This window comes from Manacus vitellinus, unplaced genomic scaffold, assembly GCF_001715985.3.
Source record: "Manacus vitellinus isolate BGI_N305 unplaced genomic scaffold, ASM171598v3 scaffold_5_pilon, whole genome shotgun sequence".
Classification (NCBI taxonomy): Eukaryota; Metazoa; Chordata; class Aves; order Passeriformes; family Pipridae; genus Manacus; species Manacus vitellinus.
The window spans coordinates 28,294,213-28,318,064 of record NW_021940682.1 but is presented as its reverse complement, the minus strand read 5'-3'; the positions used below and the strand labels follow the sequence as shown (position 1 = coordinate 28,318,064).

Genomic DNA, 23,852 nt, shown 5'->3' with positions numbered 1-23,852 from the left:
ATCTGGGCAGCATGCAGGCCGTTATTTCTTGGATTAGTAAAGGAGGGGGTAGGCAGTTACTTGAATAAGTCTGCTTAGAATTTTCTCTTACTCTGAAGGAATGCATTTAAATGGCCACCAAATATTAAAGTTTTTGCCACTGTAGATCTCTCTAGGGTAATGTAGAAAGGTTATTGGAACAATTCACCCATAGATTACACTACTTAGTCTGCTGAGGTGCCGATACTCACTATCAGGTTTTATGGGTGAACTGCTTTCCTACATTAGTACGTTTTTGTAAAGCAGAATTGATAAACAAACAAACAAACAAATAAATAAAACCCCTCACACCAGACTTCCAGAACAAAAATATCAGCAGCGTTATGTAACATATAATCACTTCCTGCAGTGGATATTGCAGCAGGTTCTTTCATCCTTTGATAAAAACAATTAGATTTTGAATCTCCAAACACTGAAATGCAACTGAGTGTGTATCTACTAATGTAAATATCTTTGTTATCTTTCTAGGAAGTATTTAGGAGACTGACTAAAAACCTTCATTATGCTTCTAAATAAGTCTTGGTCTGTAGCTGTAACAAGCAACCTAAATATGACATCTGAAGCCAATTTTGTTAGGAACTATTTTCTTATCATTTCATGTGATACAAGGTGTCTAGTCTAAGTAGTGTTATGAAGCAACTCATGGAGAACTGGATTTCTTTTTTTCTATATTGACTCAGAAAATAATGGTAGCTCTATACCTTATTGTCTAGGAAAACCGGAAAACATTTGGAATTAAATTTGATGAAATGCCGTGTCAGGAGTGCTCATTGTTTCAGCTGAAGTTTTGAAAACTTTTGCTTAAAAAAAATGAAGTTTCACTCTGATGTATAAAGTTTTTAGGGCTTTTTATTACTAATAAATGTTAGTAGTAGTCTCACATGTTCATATTTACAAATGGAAAAATGTAAGCTTCATGTAAAGTTTGAAAATTCTGTTGTTTTCAAAAAAAAATGGCTAAAAACCCAGCAGTCACAAGCAAGAATGGCAAGCTTGAACGGTGAAGAGCAGTTCCACAGTTACTACATGGCAGATGTAGCAAAGTGGTTGAAGTGTCCCTACATAGTGTGAACACATCCAACTTATCTACTTGAATGGTCTGTCATATGCAAAGATTTCCTAGGAGTCAGTGCCACATTTGGTATACATCTGTATTTCTGGTACATCTGCCAGCCCATTTATACAACAGGACTACGGTAGTTTCACTGTGAGATAAGTGGAGGAAGAAACACATATTGTCTTGGATAGATACTGGAGGGGGGGGATGCTCTTGCTGCCTCAAATTCTCATAAGCCTTTGGCATTTCTGTATATTGCCAAGAGTTGTCATAAAAACATAAGATTCTTATGACACCTCAAGATGATTCAGATACCCATTTGTGACTGGCCATATCATCACCATTAATAGGTTTACTTTCTTGAAAAGAGAACCTTTTAGTGTCTGCTGATTCATATGATTAGTTATTGATCATGAAGTTGTGATGCTGACCTAAGTGTGGTTGATGGAAATATTAGAGTGGATGGCTCTTTTAACATCAAGCCAAGCATGAGGATAAAGCAGAAGCTGGAAAAGGCTATTACTGGGCAACAGGAGATTTGAATCCACCAGGATCAAAAAGAACCAGAAAGGGCAGCAAAATAAGCAAGATATGTTCTGGGCAGTGCTAGTAGGAGAAACAGAATCTGTAAATGTGAGAAGCATCATGCAACTGGGAGAGAGAAGGGACATTTGAAGAGCAGGTAGCACTTACTGAGGGTTAGTAGATGCCCTTGCCTGTGTATGAGTTGTGTGTAACAGAAACACAGTATATCAAATGTAGAACTAGTCAGATTCCTATGGAAAAAGGACCATAGAGCCTTCATGGAGTTGAGACCCTTCATGCTAAGAACTGAAATTTTGAGGAAACTGTAGGTGAGCAGCATCTTTGAACATTCAGTAGAAGGTAACTCAATATAAGTGAAAACAGGCCAAAAAAGCAGCTTCATTGCTAGTGTTGTAAAAAGTATCCCAGAGACAAATTCTGCAATGAACAGAGTTCTTTGCTAGGCAGAGAAATCCCTAGAGCTGAAAACTGTGTTCAGCTTTGAAATACATGGGTCACAGGGTAGGAATGGCCAAGACACAGACTGAATGGGCAGAGAAGGCAGGGCCTAATTACTAGTTTTGTCTCTACTGACCACAGTGACTCTGTATGTGTATTCTGCTAAACTGTAGTCTGAAATATATAAATATTGCATGTCAAGACCTAAAAAAAGCTTGCCATCTAGTTAATATCTGTAAACTTAAATAGCTATCCAAATGGCAGCTCCCCTCTATAGATGCTCTGTCTTTACATACTGTGCTGAATAAATGCTCAATCTATATGAATGAGAGTGGGAGAATTTCTCCTGTCCCAACCAGGAAATGTGTGGTACAACCACTATCTTCCTTTTCATCTGTTGCTCCATACTTTTTCCTTGTCTTAGAAAATGGCTCCATGTCTTGGTTTATCTCTTTCATGTCCTGTTCCAATAGTTGTTTCCTTTCTATTAGCAAAAGCATCCGTCCATATTTACCCATCTTCACAAACTTACTCCCTGTCCTGGTTTTTCCTTCCAGTTTTGAGTGGACATTGAATCTAACAAGTTCTTACAGCCAGAAGTTTGCCGTCTCTCTTCTCTGAACACTGACACCTAATGGCAGGCACACATCTTTTTTTAAAGCTGTAGTTTGTTTTAAAACCAGCTGGACTGTTGCAAGCCAAAATGTGAGAACTGGTGGGTCTATGTTTGTGTGACATTTACTGTGTTAATCATGTCCCATGTAAAGTTTGAGAGGCTTTCCAGAAAAGAGGTCCATAGAAGTGCTTGGCTTTCCTACCGCTATTTGCTCCTTTATCAGATCGTTCATGAAATTGGCAATAAAAATGTCAGTAAGTATTTCTCTTTTTTTTTTCTAGTTTGCTTACTTGCTAGAGAAGTTTTTATTCTGGGTTTTGATTTACAAAATAGCAAAGACTACTGAACCTCCTTTCATTCATTGTTCTGCAACTCAATTGTTTATGCACAGTCACCTCTACCATGGGATGTGTACCTCTTTATCAAATAATATGTCTATTGTTTTTACTGTTTTTTACTATTCTCCATCATTTCATACAGGCAAGGAGGCAGGCTGATGGTGTGAGAGGAAGAATGCTGTCATCAAATATGCAGTAACGTAGAATAGTGATATTTTGTGAGGTGTTTCTGGTATGTGAAGATGTATTTACAATTAGTTTCTGTTATATTACAAACCTGAATTCAGTGAGTAATGACCTCAATAGTGCCTGTTTTAATGTAATCCCTGCTTGCTGACTGCTGTTCCAAGAATAAAAATTTAAGCCAAAAGATTTAATGAAATCCTTTGGGATTAGTGCTCACTGGGCTGGGGAAATTGCATATCAACCTTTTCTCTGTACTCTAACCATACGGCTTTGTATTTGAATAGGAGGGTGTCCAATAGAGAGAACTCTGAATTCATCAATAATTTACATTTTTTTTAGTTACAAACCTGGTATTTGGGATTCTGTTGCCATAGCAATCCATCTGGGCCTGAACGGATGGTGTTTTAAGTGATGGTTGTATAGAGATTCACAGTGTGCGCTTTAAATCCCTTCTAAACTAATCCTCAGATCTGTTCTGTGACTTATTTGAGGTTTCAACAAAATCAATGTTACTCACAGTAAAAGTTGATGCTGAGCAAATTAAGCCCATAAAATATTGGAATATACATATGATTAAGGACCATAAAGTTCATAATGTGTAACAATTTCTATTTCAATATGTGAAACGATTAATAAATACCCACAACTCCATTTTTTTTCAAAATACATTTAATTTGTTGCACATAATGCAACTAGAAATTATTCAGACTCTGTACTGGTTATTAGCTAATTTAAACTTCATAATCAAATGCTAGCCTCATTTTCCCAGTTGTCAGTTCTATGTTTTGCAGGATGTCAGTTTGTTCATAACGCTGTATAACTTCCACTTTCAATTAATCTGTTTTTTTCTCTTATAAATAGTTCTAAAGCAGAGAATAAAATTTGAAATTCCCATTTTCACTTCTAATACTGCTGGGCTTGGATTTTTAGGCTGTGCTGCTAAATTCAGTATGCTAAACACCAGCTGCTTTTTGTTTGAGCTTTAGTTTATATTTTCTTATTTTGCCACTCTGAATTTCAAAACGGTTTATTCAAAACCTCCCAGATATACCAAATAAGTGGATGTCCTTAGGTTTGATAGATGGTCAATAAACTGAGCAAACCTAGGCTAAATTTCAGCTCTGTGAAAGCCAAAACTCTCCTCATTTCCGTCATATTCCTTCATAACAAAAATGTTGTCCAGTTGTGCTCTAGAACTGTCACTAAACCATAATGATGATGTATTAGCAGCTTTTTATTACTCCAGAGTCCAGAGTTTCAGTTTGCAAAATTATTCCTCAATGTTTGAAAGGGGAGAAGAATACTCAAATAACAACCATATGTTCTACTAATGAGTGTTTAGCCCATAATCCTAAATACACAAAAAGTGTTTCTTTATGAAGTTTGTAAATGTTCACATAGTTCTTCATGGATTTAAAAATAGTAATGGAATAAAGAAACTGCAGATGGCCCAAGATAGCTTGAAAAATCTTTAAATTACCCTGCAACTTCCCTTTCATTTTTTGTATCGCAGTTCACAATGAATAGTGAAGCATCTAATAAAAGGAGCTTATTTTCACCATGATTCTGTGATGCTAAAAATGTTCTTTGTCACCTGTAATAAATGTAAATCCACTCTCTTTCTCTACGAGTTAAACAAGTGTTTCCTGAGAAAAACTGCAAAAAATCCTTTCCTTGCAGTGGAGTAGGGTTTCATTTTGTGAGCAGATATGCATTTATAGTCTTAAATTCAGTGTTGCTGACTGAACTGCTTTTGTTTTAGAGGTCCAGTTCTGCCCCGGTTTATTGGGACTGTTTCTATAATTGATTACCATAAAGGTAGCTGGGAATAGAGAGTTTAGAATTAACAAAAATAGGCTTTTTTTGTTTACTTTTGCATATCTGTATGCTAACTGAAGTAAAAATTAGTAAATGAGTACTTACTCTAAAATTAAACACCTTAAAGTATCTTCTGTAGATACCATTTGTTAAATATAGATTATGCTTTAAAAGTATATTACAAGATGTATTCACATATATCAAAATGTGTTTTTGTTGATATTTCCAATGGTTTCATTAGGAAACATCTTCCATTGCAAATATTGTGAAATGAAAACGGAGCCTTGCAAGACACTGGTGGTATGACAGATGCTATTTCTAGCTCTGGAAATATAATTGTCACTGCAGGGATCTCCTGCCCTGAAGACTCACAAGAATCCATAACCAAGGGTGAATGAATTAATCTTTCAAAACATCTAATCAAAAATAGCATATGTTTAATAGTAAGCAATAGAAACACATTTGAATTTCTTTGGTAATTTTTTTTAATCTTTCTCTAGAAATGCAAGTCTTTCCAGTTTATTTCTCTCTATATATTTCAACTCTGCAAATCCTTGCAAGGAGTGATGCTATTTAGACGCCTTGATAAACGTTGATTTTTATTGATGGGGTTTTGTTTATTTATTCCAGATCTGCATTACATTTTTCGTATCCTTTGGAACTCAGACTGTCAGCTTCAAAGGAGCATGTGGGCTGTCTCTTTTTGTACCTAATGAAGCACCACACTTACTCATGGTTTTGCTTAAATTTGCTTCTTTAGCAATAACCTGTATTTTTATTCAGTTATTTACAATTAATGCTGAAGTAAACATTTATCCTTCATTTCCATTTTCTGTCTTTGCAGCAGAAGGAAATAGCAAATCTTCTGAAAGGCTCAATAATAATATGGCACAGCTTGACACAGACAGCTTAGAGAAACAGGGGAAGATTAAGACAGTGTACCACAGAGGAGGTGTTACTCTGGGTGTTAATTTCTCTGAGGCACTTGCAGCTATCTCTGCTCAAATGCAAGTTGTACACAGGGACCTGAACTAAAACCCTGGCTCTGAACCCCAGGAGAAGGTGGGGATTAGAGTTTTTTTACTGAACCCTCTTTCTGAGTGTGTCTGAATTCCAAAGCCCTCAGTGTGGGAAGACTTGACATGACAACAAGAGGAAAAGTTTTGATTGATTCCATTCAAGAGATATTTGAGTACAGTAGTTCAGATTAGGTCTGTCTTGGCCTGTACCATGACATTTTATACAGCTAATATGGAACACCAAGCTAGGTAAGGCCTGCTAAGGCTATTGACAGATTAATTACAAACTGTGGGAATGAAATAAGCTATGTTTCACACCACCATGGAAGTTATTCTAAACCCTTTGGAATAAGATTTCAAATTGTCGTCCAGCTAACCTTGCGTCATTCAAGTGCTCAGCTCCTCACTGATGTCTAGGATGTAACAAAATGGGCTGTTAGAAGAGCTAATCCCTAGGGCTCAAAGAAGTTTAAAAGTTAATATATAATATTGTATCCTTCCAACTCACAGATTATATAGCCCTCAGCTCCAAACAGCTTATAATTGTGGCTTAACAGGTTTTTTCGGAAAGCTAACATTCAGATGAGGGATTTCTGGGATGTCATAGATATTGGCAGAACTACACAGAAAGCAATATTTTTTTTTTTTTTTGCTAAAAAAGAAGGTAAAATTAGGTTTTTTAATCAGTTATGGTGTGAATTCTTTATTATTTGAGTCATGAAAGATGGTAGCCTGGCTAGAGTGAGATGGTGGATGGAATCATGATTTGCCTTTTTTAAAGACAAAAGTAAGGACTGGCGTGCTATAGTTTGACAGTTTTAGATAACAGCAATTTCATTTTCCTCTGACAAAATTGATGTGAAATTAAAGATGTGTTTGTCTATCTTGGTAACTATGTATTTGGCTTCCTTGTTTAACTACACCAAAATTGGTCATCTTCTCACTTAATACCTTCACAGCTTGATCCTACTTGCTCTTTCACATCAGTGATGCCCTTATTGCAACCCTTATTGCCCATCAGTCCCAATTTTCTCCCTTCTCTCATGCAGCCTTTATTCATGAAAACTGTTAAAAGTAAGAATCTACAAAGCCAGTGTGCTGTGTTCCTTCAAATCGTGCCTTAAAACTGCCTCTGTTGTGATGCTGGTAAACTGCCCAAGAAAGCCTGAAACAGCTGGTGTTCTGTGTTCAGTGCTTATTATGCTAATTGCCTGTGTGAAGCAGTGGGAGTGAGGCATCAGACACCCCTCTGCATCATGTCCCACTCTTCTCCAAAAGCCATGGGGGAGGCTATGGCTGTCATTGGACATACATGTTCTTTCTTCCTTAACTCCTCAGTGTAATGGGGTAATCCAGCCAAGATCTAATACAGCATGAGAATTTAATTTTGACCAGAGGATTGCCAACCTCAGAGATGTGAAAGCCTGTCACCTTCCTGGAACTGGGGAGAGCTGCGGCTGCCCAGATGAAATTCAGCACCTGCAGTTGAATTTGGTCTGAGGTTTCAAGAGAGATTTGTTCCCTTAACCTGTGGGTTTCCCTTCCGTGCTGCTGTTGTAGTACCTTACACTGGAAACTGTCCTTTAAGGAAAAGAAGCAATGTGAATTTTCTCTGCTGGATGCTTTCACAAAAGCCCAGGGCTTTAAATCTTAGAGTAAGCCAAACTTAAATATGAAAATGGCAAACTTCTATGACACAAATGAAACTAGGTAATTAATTTTATATAGATGATAAATACATGTATTTGTTTTTCTTACAGAAGCTTGGAGCCCTGAATAAACAAAGAGAAGAGACTTAAGCACACATTCTCTACTGTGAACAGTAAGTGACCAAGTTACATACTACGAAGCTAAACACTACTTGCACTTCCTTTTTTAAAATTTTTCATTGTTTCTTATCGCAGTTCTTTTAACAAGTATAAGAAATTAGTGCAGTGACCATTTCTTCATTTTATCCAATGTGGTTTCATTTCACAGGAGTGGACTTTTATTACTCCTGTAATCATTTTAGGTAAGAGGCCCAGATAATCCACAGGATATGTCATCTCTGTCCATACTGAGATTATTGCCTTTTTTTTCTCAGTAAAAGTGCATTGTAATAGACATTGTGATAGATAGTACGAAGCTAAAAATAGCATTACACTAATATTTGCTCACACTTGAAATTTTGGAGAAGAATGGATGTATCCCTGTAGTCTGATCCTGTTTGGATCGGTGCAGGAGCAACAGAGTTTTATGGGTTTGTGTAACCACATAATCACTGACTAATTGTTCTGAACTGCCCTGGTCATAGCTGTGCTGCTCTTTTCACAGTACAGCCAATCTCAGTGCACTGGCATTTGACAACTGCAGCTTTTTAAAACATCAAGAAATTAAGACTACCTGCTGAGACAAGAAAATGAACCTTGTTTGTGTTGGATGATATTATTAGCATTGTCCTAGAAAAAAATCTTAGGCTGCTGGTGAAGTACCAGTCATGACAAAGTAGAGAGGAGACATTGCTTTCATTGCCAATCCAAAGTAATATGCCCTGGAAAATGTAGCTGGTTATACAGGTGTATGTATGGGTGGGTATTAAAAGGTATCTTTTGAGAACCAGAGCAGATGGATATGTGTTAAGGCGTTCAGGCATTTCTGTTAATGGTTCCAACAAAACAGTTCCTCTGTGCTAGGTGCCAATAGAACCTGACTTTTTTGTGGTAGAAGATTGTGGATGGTAAGTAACGTGCAGAGAATATGTGTTCATTAGCACTATTCTACTTATAGAATATACATTTGACAGCATATCATGCAATACAGTTTAACAAATTTTATTGTCATGTACAAAACCTCTGTTCATTTAGCCAAACTGGCATATGGAACAGAGTAGTTTTAGATAGAAATAAATCTTGACTAATTTTTGACAAGTCGTAAAAATAACACTCTTTGTTGGAAAAGAATGCGTGTAAACCTCAATAGCAAAAAAATGCCCATTACCTCTCTGGGCAACCAAGTTTGATGATGGGTTTTAGCATGAAAGGAAATGTGTTACATTTCACTGAAGCCAAGGACAACATATTTGAAAATCTGTATGGTTATTTGTACAGTGTACTAAACTGTGCTAGCAGTAGGCATCTTCTGGGTATATGGCAAATGGTACCTATGTTCCAGAGAATCATTAAAAAAAAAACAGTTTTAAAAAAATTCTCAAAACTCCTGCTTATCTGTCCTTTTTAATTTTCCATTGCTTTTTCTATCAGTCATACTTCCCTTTCATTTTCTCTTCTTTCCCCTGTGATTCCCATTGTTTATGTTCCCTACATGCTATCACACCTTTTGTCACCCTTTATCTTTCCATTTTTTTGCCACATAGTCTGTCTTCTCAAATTTCATATTTTCGGCTCACATCTCCCACACAGGGTTATCTCTTCTTCCTGTTGGCAGAGCTGCATTGCAGAGTGTTTCTGATCTTGGGTAGATTTTGAGTTTGCTATTTGTAGGACCAAATAGATTCTCTGCAGACTAAGAGTGTCATTGGTATTATCAGGTCATAATGCACAGAATAATACCATATACCTATATCTGAGAAATTCGCAAAGGGTTGCAACATAGTGTAATATGGGTCAGCTCTTGCAATTTTTATTTGACATGTGGAAAGATATGGTAGAACTTTGGGAGTTGTTATTTAACACGAGATACCTTCAACCTAATCAATTATGCTTTGCTCCCCCTGGATCTTAAGTTTTGGCAGCATGTTACATGCATAAAAATTAGCAGCTCCAAGCAATGTGTATAATTCAACTGATGTATGTATAGACCTGCTTGTGAAAAGTAAATTTCACTACTGCAGACACTTGAAAATCTTCTTCCCTCTTTTATTCCTGTGTCAAGTGGCCAGAATTCAAAGGCAGCTGTTTCAGAATAGCATGGATTTATTTGTGTATAGTGAGAAAAAATTAATCAAATATTATTGGTGCTCCTTCACATACAAATTCTTTCTCTCCCACTGGCAGAATAGGTTGACAGAACCTTTTCATTGAATCTATCAGTTAATTTTATCAGTCATGGTATTATAATTATAAACTACAAATAATCTAACAATGAATATATAATTTAAAAAATGAAACTCTACAGTAGTTATTTAACATTTGTAATGTGTAATTTATTTAACACTCTCTTTGGAATATACATGGGAAATTAGAATAATAAAACAGAAACAAAATTACACTTACCTCTCATCCATCATCAGTGAGGAGCACTTTTACCAGCTTGATCAGGCTATATATTCAGCCATGTATGGAAATTCATGTATGCTACCTTTGAGTCTTCTTATCACACTCTTGAGAACTGTATGCTATTCGTACACTAAGCAACCAGTCACTCTTCTGACACTGATATTGATAAATTGGCATTGTGGATTTGTTTTAAAACACCTTTTTCCCCCTCAACCTGAATTAAAATCTAAAATTTAAAATATCCAATGATGTGAGGTGAAAAAAATATGGATTCCACATATAGGGAAAAAATAAAATATTGTTTCTATTTTTAAAAATATAAAAATCGTAATTTATACTATGATTTGTGGGTTTTATTTGTTCTCAGCTTTGTTTTAAATGCAAAGGCCTTTGTCATTTGTCTTTGATATTGCAAAAGATTGCAGTTATCCTTTGTGGAGCAGGGAAGAAACATTGCAACGTGTTCCCAAAAAGGTGTCCATTGTCCTCAGATAGTCAGCAGCAACTACATTTCATGTGCCACAAACTTTATCAAATAATTGATATCTTTGGTGACTGGTTATTAATAGGTTTTTAATTATTCTTGTTTAATAAAGGCAAGTTCAGGTAATGTGACATAAATTAGGAGACTGCATAAGCAAAGTGCTAATACAGGAGAAGCATGGCCCAAAACCACGCTCTACTGTGAGCAGATGAGAGGAGACTTGGCCTGCTGAAAGTTATTGTATGGGCAGTTTGACTCCCATTTTGTGTAGAATAAGTAAATTTATATTAGACTTACCATTAGCTCCTGAGCATGCAGTATTACATTGTTTGCTCTAATATCTGTTTCAAAAGCTGCCATGTTTTATATTTTGCCATTTACCATATTATATCTACAGGTATGTAATGTACCAGAGATAAAGTCACTAAATGAAGGATTTGCTGATTTTGGAAGTGTCAATTTTTTTTTTCTACAAAAACTTTGTAAAAGTTGAATTTATGAGCATTCAAAAAGAAATGAGCCTGTTGTTCCCCAGTGTTCTATACTAATACAATAAACTTCCCTTACATTATGATTTCAGTCTTTCCTGCAATATAGTAATCTAGATGCAGCATGGAAGTGCCCTCTTTCTTTGTTTTTGCCATTCCCTCCAAGGTTTTGTCATTGAAAATTAAAATTCATATCAATATACTGCAGGCTTGAATAAAATTGTTCATTGGAGTGTTCCCACTACCTTAATTCTTTAATGAGGTTTCCCCCAAATTAGTTTCAATTTTATTTTTTTTTTTTCCCAGAGTAGAAGTATGAACTTCTGGTAAATTATATAGTACCATGTCCTAATGTAAAGGTTCACAGAATATACTGAGTTGAAAGGGACCCACAAGGATCATCAAGTCCAACCCTTAGCCCTGCACAGGACCATCTCCAAGAGTCACACCAGATGCCTGAGAGTATTGTTCAAATGCTTCTTGAACTCTGTCAGGCTTGGTACTGTGACCACTGCCCTGGGGAGCCTGTTCCAATATGCAGCCATGCTCTGGGTGAAGAACCTTTTTCTAACATCCAACCTAAACCTTCCCTGACACAACTCCAGGCCATTCCCTTGAGTCCTGTTACTGGTCACGAGAGTGAAGAGATCCGTGTCTGCCTCCCCACCTTCCTCTCACAAGGAAGTTGTAGGCTGCAATGAGGACTCCCCTCAGTCTCCTTCAGGCTGAACAGACTAAATGACTTCAGCCACTCCTCATATGGCTTCCTCTCAAGGCCCCTCCCCATCTTTGTTGCCCTCCTTCAGACACTCTCTAAAAACTGAATATCTTTCTTATATTGTGGTACCCAAAACTGCACACAATATTCAAGGTGAGACAACACCAGTGCAGAGCAGAGCAGAGCAGGACAATCCCCTCTCTCAACTGACTGACGATGCTTTGCCTGATGCCCCCAGGACACAGTTGGCTCTCCTGGCTGCCAGGGCACTGCTGACTCATATTCAACTTGTCATTGACAGGACCCCCAGGTCCCTTTCCATGGCACTGCTTTCCAGCATCTCATTCCATAGTCATACACATAACTAGGGTTGTTCCATCCCAGGTGCAGAATCCAGCACTGTCCCTTGTTGAACTTCATAGGGTTGGTGATTGCCCAGTCCTCTAATTTACTGAGGTCCCTCTGCAGGGCCTCCCTACCTTGAAGGGAGCCAACAGCTCCTCCCAGTTTTGTGTCATCTGGAAACTTGTTTAGTATCCCTTTCAGTCCTGTGTCCAAGTCACTTATGAAGATGTTGAAGAGCACAGGGCCTGAGATGGAGCCCTGTGGAACCCCACTAGTGACAGATACATCACCAGTCTGATGTTACCCCATTCACTATTACCCTCTGTACTTGACCCATGAGGCACTGCGTGATGTGTTTATCCAGCTGTGTGCTGGACATTTTGACCAGAAGGATCCTGTGAGAGACAGTATCAAAAGCTATACTGAAATCCAAAAGATTACATCAGCTGGCTTCCCTTGATCAATTTAGGTGGGTTACCTTATCATAAAAGAAAATCGGGTTTGATAGGCAGGGCTTTCCTCTCCTGAAGCCATGCTGACTGTGACAGATGACAGCGTTGTCTTACTGGTGTTTTCCAATACTTCCCAGAATAATCTTGTCCATAATTTTACCAGGCACTGAAGTGAGACTGACAGGCCTGTAGTTTCCAGGGTCCTCTTCTTACCCTTATTAAAAATCAAGGTTGTTTATACTGGCTCTGTTTTGGTTATCATGTTAAGATTATTGAGAGGAGATATTCTCTGTGGCTCATATGCTTACAAAACTCTGTGCCTCAAAACTTCATTTTGTCTTTTTTTTTTTAATCATTCCTGTATTACAGACACAGCTTTGTGGCTTTTAATGTGAGATCTCTGACATGGATTTAGATTCTGTACTGCTTTGAGGTATGCTAGTTATGCAACCTGATTTTGCAAAGTAGCTCAGTGGTGGTAGTTCCCCGGGGCTTCGGTTTAGTTGTCATCTATCATTTTAGCACTGTGATTGATTACTCTCTACTATTTAATTTATCTGCTGCAGCTTCTAAGCTTTTTATTCAGTTGGTAAACACATGTTTTTCTAGACACATTTTTAAATGAGGTACTTCCAGGTACTCCAGAAGTCATGTAATCATTTTTTTCTCAGGAATTTAACCATTTGAGCCATTTAATGGTTTCCATAAATTATTGGGTAATATTTTCTCTATTACTTGGAAATTTTGAACTGGAAATATGTGTTATATTTTTCATTTTTCAATGTTATTATATAAATTTATTCTTAAATACAAGTGTATTTACCAACTTCTTATTTGCCCAACAAAAAACAGTGAAAGAAATGAGCACCTTTCTTAAGTGTAGGAGCCAAATGCATGAGCTGCTGCTGCAGTAGCTTTTAACCACCTTTGCACATGAGGTTTTAAAAGCAAAATATTTATTAGTGTTATTTGCTTGCAGGAATTTCATAAACCAGCTTCAGTCAGTATGGTTAATGTGCTTATTCTTTTGTGTCATGTACTGTGTTCCTGTACTGTCATTTGCTATATTGAAACATAACATTGAATATCAACTTGGTGTATTTTAAATCAGACTCTTTCAGAGTAACATTGTTTCCATTCAAAAAGGGTTGATTTTTTGTCATTAAGAATTACTGTGTGTACACATTGCAGCAGTTTTATGCTGTTACTGGGGCAACTCTCAAGAAGGTACTATAATGAATGAACTACTTCTATGATCCACATATCAAGGAACTTTTAATGTCACATTTTCTTTGCTACTGCAGTTTTTATTATGGCTCTGCATATTTTTGAATGGGTATGTTGATAATTTGTTTTGTTGTTTTTTTTTTAGTTACTGTCTTTAATATTTGTGATTAAAATCTCTCAGTAAGAAGAATTATAGTATCATCATAATGCAGCTTTGCTGATGTTGATATCTGCTGTTGTACTCCTGTGTCTAAATACAATCAAACAAATTAGTAGACATCTGCAGTGTTGCAGGCTTTTGGGGAGTAAATTGGTGTTCTTTTTTTTGTAATTCTTAATCTTTTTGTACAATCTGCTTTTGAAGACTACCAGGTTTGCTTCAGATATGTATTTTAGTAATCCCTGTTAGGGATCACTTCCAGCGCACATTTACGTACAGAACTGGAGACAACCTGTTCTGTCACTGTTTTTGTAGTGACTTATGCATTGATTGGGAACTAAGAGGATAGACTTTCTTATCAACTCCACTGTTTTGCATTTATGGTACATGAAGGTTAACTCAAAAAATAACTAATATGATACAAGTGATTATGTACATACAGGTTTAGATAACTCCACAGTATGGAGCTGGCAATTGCTAAGTGACATTATTTGGCAGTTTTGGATCCTCTCTGAGTATGACTTTGCACTTCAATGATTTTTTGTTTCCTTCTTTCAAAGTTTCATACTGTAAATCTTATTTCGAAGACATACAGCCATCGTAAACATCACATTTTGACAACTTTCCTTATGCGAATGAAATTCTTTGAAGAGAGTTTATTCAAAAATGAGAAAAGATGCATCTTAGACCTGTTTGCAGTTATAAGTTACAACTATATTGACATTTACCTCTGAAAATGCAAAGTAACAGGAAATTTAGTAATTTTCCCATGTGTACAAAAAGGTTTTGTGAAGCCATTATCAAAGGTAGCTCATAAAAATATGTTTTCTGATGTTAATCTTCTGTGTTTATATTAATATCTAAAGTACATGAAAACAGGCACTGTAGAATTTTTCTTGTAGGAAACAATTTTGAAAATACAAAATTCCAAATTAAGTATATTTATAAAAGCATGATTTTTTTGCATTTTTGGCCAAGGAGTATATACATTGGAACAGCTAGAAAGTAGGAGTAATTAGGAGTGCTCTGGTATATATCAAGTATCTGCAGTGTGCTGCTGCTTTACCTTCAGTTTATACTCCAAGCTGAAGAGGCAGAGATGTGGTTTTGCTGTGAGAGGAGCCTCTGAACAAGTGCTCTTAGAACAATATTGATTGACATATTTCATACTTGTGATTCTTGTAGCTATGCTAATTAATGGAACAACAATGCTTTGAGCCGAAGGCATAAGTTTTGAACACAGAGTTCATAAAGTGCATAACATTAGACCAGGTTTCCAGTCTCGCCAGTTAAAATGCTTTAGTTAAGCCATTAAAGATACCAAGATTCTATTTGTTCCATGAGCCTTGTATTTGGGAGTTTTTCTCATTACTGCCCAATTTTCATACCTGCTTCAGTGCCTCCAAAATCTCACGGTTTAGAAGTGTATTTTTTATTAAAAGGTGAGATTTTTCATTCAGTCACATGGATCCAGGAGCTGGGGCTTCGAAGAATAACTTCCAAACATTTATTGCAAAGTCTGGTTGTAGTGTGTAAAATACATTTTAGCCTGGAGGTCTCTGCTAGTACTGTACAGCAGTACACTTTGATCTTTCACGTAATAGGTCTTCCAATACCTTTTCATTTCTAACAGAAATAGTGCCCAGGCTGCTCTTATACTATAAGCCTATTTCACTCATCCTTATAAGTTGTGATGCCAAGTGAGAACATTGGTTTTAGGAAGAAGGATGAGAAAAAAGAAATAAATGTCATTTAGACTGTGCAACCTTTTAACCATTTTTGATCGGATTTTGCTCTTAAAAACATGTCTTAGTGTTTGAATCTTTAGTTTAAATGAAATTATTAACACTGACAGGGTTTATTTAAAGTTCTAATTTTACTTCAGGGGGAATAACTTTAAAAACTCTAAACTGCATTAAACAATTGGTTAATAAACCCCTAGCTATTGAACTGTTAATTGTTTATCCTGTAGGTAGCAGTGACTCCTTTTGAAGAGTTATGGTCTATTGGGCAAAAATGCACTTAGGTAGGTTTTAAAATGGGAATTTATAATTCTGTGCTTAAACTTTTCTCAAAGAGAATAGAATCAGTAGCTTTGATACTGAAATTTTCCAAAGATTTGTTAGTTGACATAAGCAACTTGCTTAAACCCTCTTGAGTAGCTTTCCTTTTAAAAATCGATATGGTGGAACATAGTAACTTTGCAGGGGGGTTGAAATTCGCTCCTGTGGTGAAATTGATAGTATTGTTACTGGCATGAAAAGAATAAACTCATACCATCTCAGTATTGCAAAGACCTTGAAGAACTGCAGAACTGTCTACTGCTGTTACTCGTTATTTTTCAGACTCTGAGATTATTCTAAATATTGATTCCTCCCGCAGTTCATACTTCTTAGATGGTGCCAGTGTGTTTGAGAAATGTGTTCATCAGTACCTAATTATTTTTGATAAATGTGAAATTAAACTGAAATTATATCTGTTATTAAAGAACTGTATTAAAAAAAAATTGGCTTACTCTGTCTTTCCTAATCTTGAAAATACCTATATAATACTGTGAATAAATCCGACAAGCATCAAACAGATTTTCTTGCTGCCTTTTTTACCAATATAAATTTTCCTTGCCTCCCCTATTCATTCTCCTGGGAAAAAACATCAGCCTTTACAAACCTGAATAATGAGATGGGGCTAGGGAAGAGGAAAGCTCTGGAATGATTATACTACTCTGCTGCATACTGTAATGACATATAGCCCCATATTGTTTCTGTTTCTGACTCTTCTTTCTCCTTTCATTTTTTATTCATATACCCATGTTTCTCCCCTTACTGTTGTCTTATTGGCAGCTGTACCTAAGTCATACTATCATAGAATCATTTGGGTTGGAAAGGACCTTGAAATCATCTAGTTTGAATCTCCCTATCATGGGCAAGGACACCTTTCACTAGATCAGGTTGCTCCAAAGCCCTATCCAACCTGACCTTGAACTCTTCAAGGATGAACTCTAGATGAGGAGTCCACAGCTTCTCTGGGCAACCTGTTCCAGTGTCTCACCACCCTCACATTGAAGAATTTCTTCCTGATACATAATCCAAAACTCTACTCTTTCAGCTTAAGGCCATTCCCCTTCATCCTATCACAACATGCCCTTGTAAAAAGTCCCTCTCCAGCATTCCTGTAGGCTCCCTTTAGGTTCTGGAAGGTGCTATAAGGTCTCCCCAGAGCCTTCTCTTCTCCAGGCTGACCAATCCCAATTGTATCAGCCTGTACTCACAGGAGAGGTGCTCCAGCCCTCTGCTCATCTTTGTGGCCCTCCTCTGGATTTGCATATTAAATCTTAGTTTCTCTTCTAGAGCTACCTTGATCATACTCTTCTGAAAAAGACTCCTCATTACACAGTGTCACTTAATTTGTTTTCTTGTAGTTCCTATACTTCTTGATCTTCTTCATAACAGGGCTTTCAAAAAGATAACAATAGAGATAAAATACACCTTCCATATCTCCTAAAGTGCTGTAACTAGGTTGTGACTGACTTTGCAAAGAGGGGCTCAAGAGGGGTTGGTACCTGTTTCTGGGATCAGCAATGTGTCTAGACATAAAGTACTTGTTTTTATATGTACATTCCCTCCTCCCCATGCTCAGATATCTTATTGTTGTATTATAGAACAGTGAGTGAACCTGAGGTTTGTACCTTTTCCCTCTGTGTTTGTTTCTTTAACATAAGCTCAGAGCTCTTTGGGTATCTCTTTATCCCAGTCAGCAAGTTGTCATTGTAGCTTTGCTTCTATTTTTATTTCCTTTTCTGTCTACTGTGGGTATGGGATTATAATGCTACATTACTTCAGATTGGACACAGTAAATTAGCTTATAAGTGATATATGAATACATTATCTCCGTGCCTTTTTTTGGTTGTTAAACTCTTAGCTTTAGCATGAAGTGCTTTCTCCAAATTATCTGCGTATAGCACGCTATGTCTGATCTGTTTGAAGAGTTTCTGTTTTCTGCTGATTAGATATTTTACTAAGAGCACCAAAAAAACCTCATGTTTATGTTTCTTTTCCCCTTGGATGCATGTGTGCGTGCTCTCTTGCTTCCACTATGTCTATCTCTCAGTTTTTTCCTCTGCTTTGCTGGAACATTATGTCCTTGGTTGTCAAATTGCTTTCTCTCAACTGAAATTCCAAAGCTGAATTGAAAGAAATCAAACCAGAAACTCTGGAAAATTATTGATTTATGCAGTGAAACTGAATTTTATGAATCATAAATGGAAAAAAGTGTATTATTTAAAAAAATACAGTATTAGGCTTGTGAAAAGGAATCTCTAAGTATCAGTCAGCTTGTGCTACAGATACAATCTGAAAATAAATTTGAATGATTAAGCAAGGTGTTATTTTTCAGAAACAGCACATCCACTTCTGTGTAGTATCAATAGGAGACTTTAAAAATTGTGTACGGGGTTCAATAAACTGTTGAACAATCTATTTACTGATGGATGAACTGGTTTTGTGAGTTAATCTTTTGGTCAGTAAAAGAGAAAGAGACAGGTTATGAGCTATAGATTATCATGAATTGCATGGTAGAGGGAAAGCAGTTAACACTAGAACTGTATGACAGCTGTGAATCACTGCTTCTTAAAAACACCGTGGCTATGAAGATGCATTGAAGCCTTCTTTAAGGATTCTCTAAATAGTTAATGATTGAGATATGAGTAAAGGCATTTCCATAACACTCAACCCCACTGAGTTGCCACACTTAATGTGTGGCTTTCAGGAGATGAGTCATCATAGACCAATACATGACTGTTTAGCCTTGCCTGTTCCTGGATGTATATTCTGGCTCCCAGAATGTTGCTTCATCAGGTTTTTTTAGCTTAGAAGTACAATATAAGTGCTGTCACATCTTCTTTAGCAGGAAGTTATGGCAGGGTAATTTTGGACAGTTCATGGAACTGCTTGGAACTCATTGATTTAGAATGACCAGAGATGTGTCAGTTGATTTTCTACTATGGTGCAACCCGCCTTATGAAACTTATCTCATTCTGGGGATTTAGAAACACTTTTAAGGAGATAATATTTATATATAAGCTTCCTTAAAGTAATTGAAGTATAGTTAGCACTTCTCATGGGAATAAGAAGGAGAAGCAGATGAACACTGGCTTTCAGTTACAATTTTAGATGTCACAAACAATCAAACACTCGACTAGTCCAAGAAAAAAAACACCAAAATTAGACATCAGGAGATGTCAGAATGTTTCTAAATAGAAGCACTCATCAGCTGTCACAGTTACGACTTTTTAAGTTCAGTTATCATGTTTGAACTTGGTGTGGTGCCAGTAAAAAGGATTTGCTCATTTATTTTTAAGGCATCAGAATATTTCTTAGGCCACATGTAGAAATAGTTAGAAAATTTACTAGGCTGTACTGAACAGAAAAAAAAAATGAATTGTGTACTTGTAGTGATAATACAGAAGAGGAAGGATGAAATCACATTATTTAGATTTAAAAGGATTCCACATAGGCATTCATTTAAGATACTTAATACATGTATTATGTATTAACTCATACTTCTCTTACTTCTCTGCTTGTGTGAAATTTATTTGGTTGCCTAGAATTTGACTCTTACCATTGATTTATCTCAGAAAGGGCAATAGATTGAAATTAAAAAAATAAGGGTGAGCAGGATGATGTTCTTTGGTAAGTTAAGAGGTAATAGTATATGTAAGAAAAGAAGAAGCCCAAGAATTGCATTCTGAAGGCTGAATATTTATTTATTTACAATTAAAAGATGTAATGAAAAAGATATTTTTTACTGGTACTTTAGATATATTGGTAAGTGAGAAATGACAACTCAGAGCTAGAAGAGAAGGTACAGATTTTCTCAATGTACTATTAAGCTCCTCTAGATACCCTGATGAAAAATTGCTACTAGTTGGTTCTCTTGTTGTTGCCTTGACCTTCAGTATATTTTCTGTAGAACTTATGTCATTTTCACCCAAAATATGAGTAGCCATTCAGAACATTTACATTTTTCTTCTAGATTGTGCCTGGTTAAATAAAGTGGAGATATTTTTCTGTGGCAAATGGTGTCTTGATCTGTAGGCAACAGTTACCGTACTCTGAAATGACATTGAATGCTGTTCTCAGATGTTTTCACAGTTAGGCATCTGTGGTTTATATTGATGCTTGTTCATGGACTAAAATGGTGTCAAGTGTGTTTTGAAGGTGCAGGTTTTGTACACTCTTAATGAACAATTTTAATTCAGTTGTGTTTTAGGGAAACTAATAATGGTACATGCACATCACTCAATTTCAGTGATTTCTGGAGAGCATGCTGAAGTAGCTTGACTACGTAAGAGAGTGTATATATTTCTGTGGGTTAAGACTTGGCTGTCTATTTATTTTAGACAAACATCTCTTCCTTGGTAAGCACAATCTTCTATCCCTTTTAAAGTTTTTTTGATAAGAGCTTATCCATGGCTTAGTTGTCTTGTCATTTTCTGATGCTGTTGGGGAGTGATGCTTCTCTGCTGTGTGAAATTTACTGACATCACTTTTTTTCCCCCTGGAACAATGAGTTGCAATACAAGACTTTCCTCGGAAGGAACTTGAAGTGAGTTTTGTTGCTCTGCTTTTGGATGAAGTTTTGTATGTCAATACTGCTAATTGTCTTATCACCTTTTGATAGGATCAGCAATGAAATACTGTGCAGTCCTTATAAAATTTACAAGAATTTACATAGTTACTGTAAACTTAAGATATCCTCTGCTTTTGATTCACTCACTTTCCATGGTCATGTATCCCTAATGGGATCTAGGCCATAGATCTAAGCCTTACTAAGCCATAAGAATAATGTAGTCTTCACATTACAGTTTCTTAAAGTTAATCAAGTACAATATCATACAGAAATGACAAATGCTTTGAGTGGTGCTCAGCTATACTTCTCATGTATGGAGGAGTGTCTAGCAGATGCCCTGCCATTAAAATGGTGGTATCTGTGGCGAGAGAGAGATCCTACACAGGACATACCTGCTGGTGTAGCTTAGAGTGCACTGGAAAAAATTCAGGCTGGTAAGGATAAGTTTTGTGAGGAAACAAAATTCTATTCAATTTTTACAAAACCCTCATTTAATTTTCCAAAATAAGTTGTTTCTCTCCTTCAGTGGAGAATAAAGCACGTTTCTGCTGTAGTTAATTGTTGGTGCTAGGTAGGATGTGACTTCTAGCTAGGTAAACCTTGATAATAAAGATGAGTCAGTTCTAAAGGATCTTACACTCTTCTATTTTGATATGTTGGTTTTTTCTTCTGTGGTTGTTTTGGTCCTTTTTTCTTTTTGCTATTTCTTGGTGTTATGCATCTTTCCATTTATGTCTTTATATTTAGTATTTGTTTATTGCATTTGGATGCGCAGCTGGCTAGTAAGTATTTGTTGGTAAGTAAGTTACAGTAAGCATTGTCTAACCTTATGAGCCTTGAAACTTGATATCTTGAAAATAGCTACAGAAACAGGAGACCCTGTGCTTCAAGAAAGTTGTCTTTCCGTTTGTCAGTCACCACTGTAAGATTGGCAGTTGCCAAAGCTGTCATATACAGAGGAGAATGGCAGATAGCGGCGTAGTCTATTTGCATGTAGCTGTGCACTCTTACCCACTTCGGCAATCTGTCTTTATGCCTGGATGTGGAAACTCAGTGTTTTCTCTCATGCTTATAGAGAGCACTTGCTATCAGGACAAGCAATCATTTCACCCTCTGGTTACCACAATGCTACTTTTTAAACTAGCAGCTGAGTCTTATTTAAAGAAAGCTCCTTAGATGGCCCTTCCCCAGAGACTGAGCCTATTCAGTTCAAAACACTGTGTGATTCCTTTGAAATATAATTACTAAAATGCTACCCATTTATTCCAGTAGAGCCCTACACAGGTAAGTTTTTTAGCTTTTTAATTAAAGATGCATATATGAGGTAACCTAGCAAAAGGTGTTTGCCTAATTAACTCCCCATAGTTCACCATTCTGTCAGTTGCTGGCATTTAGTAAATACTTGGTTTCTTTAAGCCTTATTTCTGTATATGAATGATGTAGATAGAACAGTTCATACATGGATATCTGAAACTTTGAATTTTGTCCCAATATGATGTTTTAGCTACTGACTATGAGAATCAAAAAAGTTACCATTTTTTTCTGTGCAAATTAAATTCTGTAATTTTGTAGTCTTCTGCAAGTGACACTTGAAAAATTGTAGGTTTACTTTTTAATTTATGAGTCTGTTTTTAAAAGTCTGTTTTCTATAGGGCATGTTCAGGTTCTCTTGAAACTTCAGTACAAAAAAGGGAGTGAATGATGGTCTTTAACAGGATTGGGAATGATATGTAATAGCCCTATATAAAGTCACTAGTGCAGTTGTTTCCAAGACTGTGTATAATTATCCCAGTTTCAGTGAGGGTAACAGGCAGCTGTGAAAACGATCAATTCTTATTGCCTACGCTGTTATTTTCAGTTTGACAGTAAAAGTTAAATTCACTCTTTAAAACTAAATTAATATTTTATGTCAAAGCTTGAGGAACAAAGAAAGGTCTCTGGGGGGGAAAAGATGAAGTTTGTATGTATAATGGAAAGCTGCACTTAAAAAGACATTTTGCTTAATGCTGGTTCCCATGGTTACGTGCAAATAATTATGCAGTTTTAAAAACACAAAACTTCTTGCAGTCTTACTTCCAGGCAGGTAAGTGTCCAGCAGCTACTTATAATTAGCTATATAAGAAGTAAATTGTCAGCCTTGATCTTCAAAATTAATCTTCACCTACACATGTTGCACCTGTGCACACTGTTTTTCTATTGGTAGGCAATTCTGTCTGGCTTGAATAATCTTATCAGGTCAATGTCATAGTTTTTTTTTATCTCCACATGTCTTGCAATAGGCTATGAAAGTCTTTAGAGAAAAAATATTGTTTTCTAAAACAACATTTATTTTGTTCTAAAGAGTTTTGCTCTTTTCTCTTAGGGCCTTTTTTTACTGTGCACCTAATTTTATTAAACCAGTCCTACCAGGGAAACCACAATGATGAAAATGCATCTTTCCACGAAGGTTGGTTATAAGAGACTGCTGTTCTTTTGCACTTCATTAATAAAAAATATAAGTTTATCTTAACTTTATCTTATTAATAATAGCAGTAATATGATTATTATATTTGTAATACCATATTACTATGATGTGAAAAATAAACAGAACAGGCTCAACTGTCCAGATTTTTCTAAATTAACAAACACTCTGCTACTGTTTTGTTTATGTAGCTGCCCTACATTGCCTGCCTTGGAACTGCCCAGTATGTGTCATTGCAGAATTAGGAAAGCACAACAGATAGCTTAAAACTTACAGTGATCACAATTCTGAACTTCTACCATGAAAAGATTTTGACACTTGTGTATAAAGAATATTCAGATAATTCTTCCTGTTTAGATATGTGTGAAATTTTTTCATGTTTGCAGCATTATTTTTATGATTTATCAGAAATAGGCATAACAAGATATGTCATTTCATATCATCTCTACTTTTCCTGTTTTGTCTTTCTTGTTATTTTGTCATCAAGGCATTTTGGTAGTTGGGCAATAAATCACAATTTTTGTAATTAATATCTGTGATAACATATTCTATTTAACCTTTTTATGTAGTTTTATTTTTAAAATATGATAAGCAGTTTCTAATTAGATTAACTGCTCTT

At 36.2% G+C, this 23,852-nt stretch overlaps 1 protein-coding gene across 2 annotated transcripts in view; it reads left to right on the top strand.

Moving 5' to 3' along the window:
* SYT1 (synaptotagmin 1) overlaps window positions 1-23,852 on the top strand; it is a 270,201-nt gene that overhangs the window by 39,174 nt on the left and 207,175 nt on the right. For both annotated transcript variants that reach the window (XM_008925494.3, XM_008925495.3), the window contains exon 2: window positions 7,818-7,879. The gene's annotated coding sequence lies outside the window, so the exon portion shown is untranslated. The remainder of the gene's footprint in view (window positions 1-7,817; window positions 7,880-23,852) is intronic.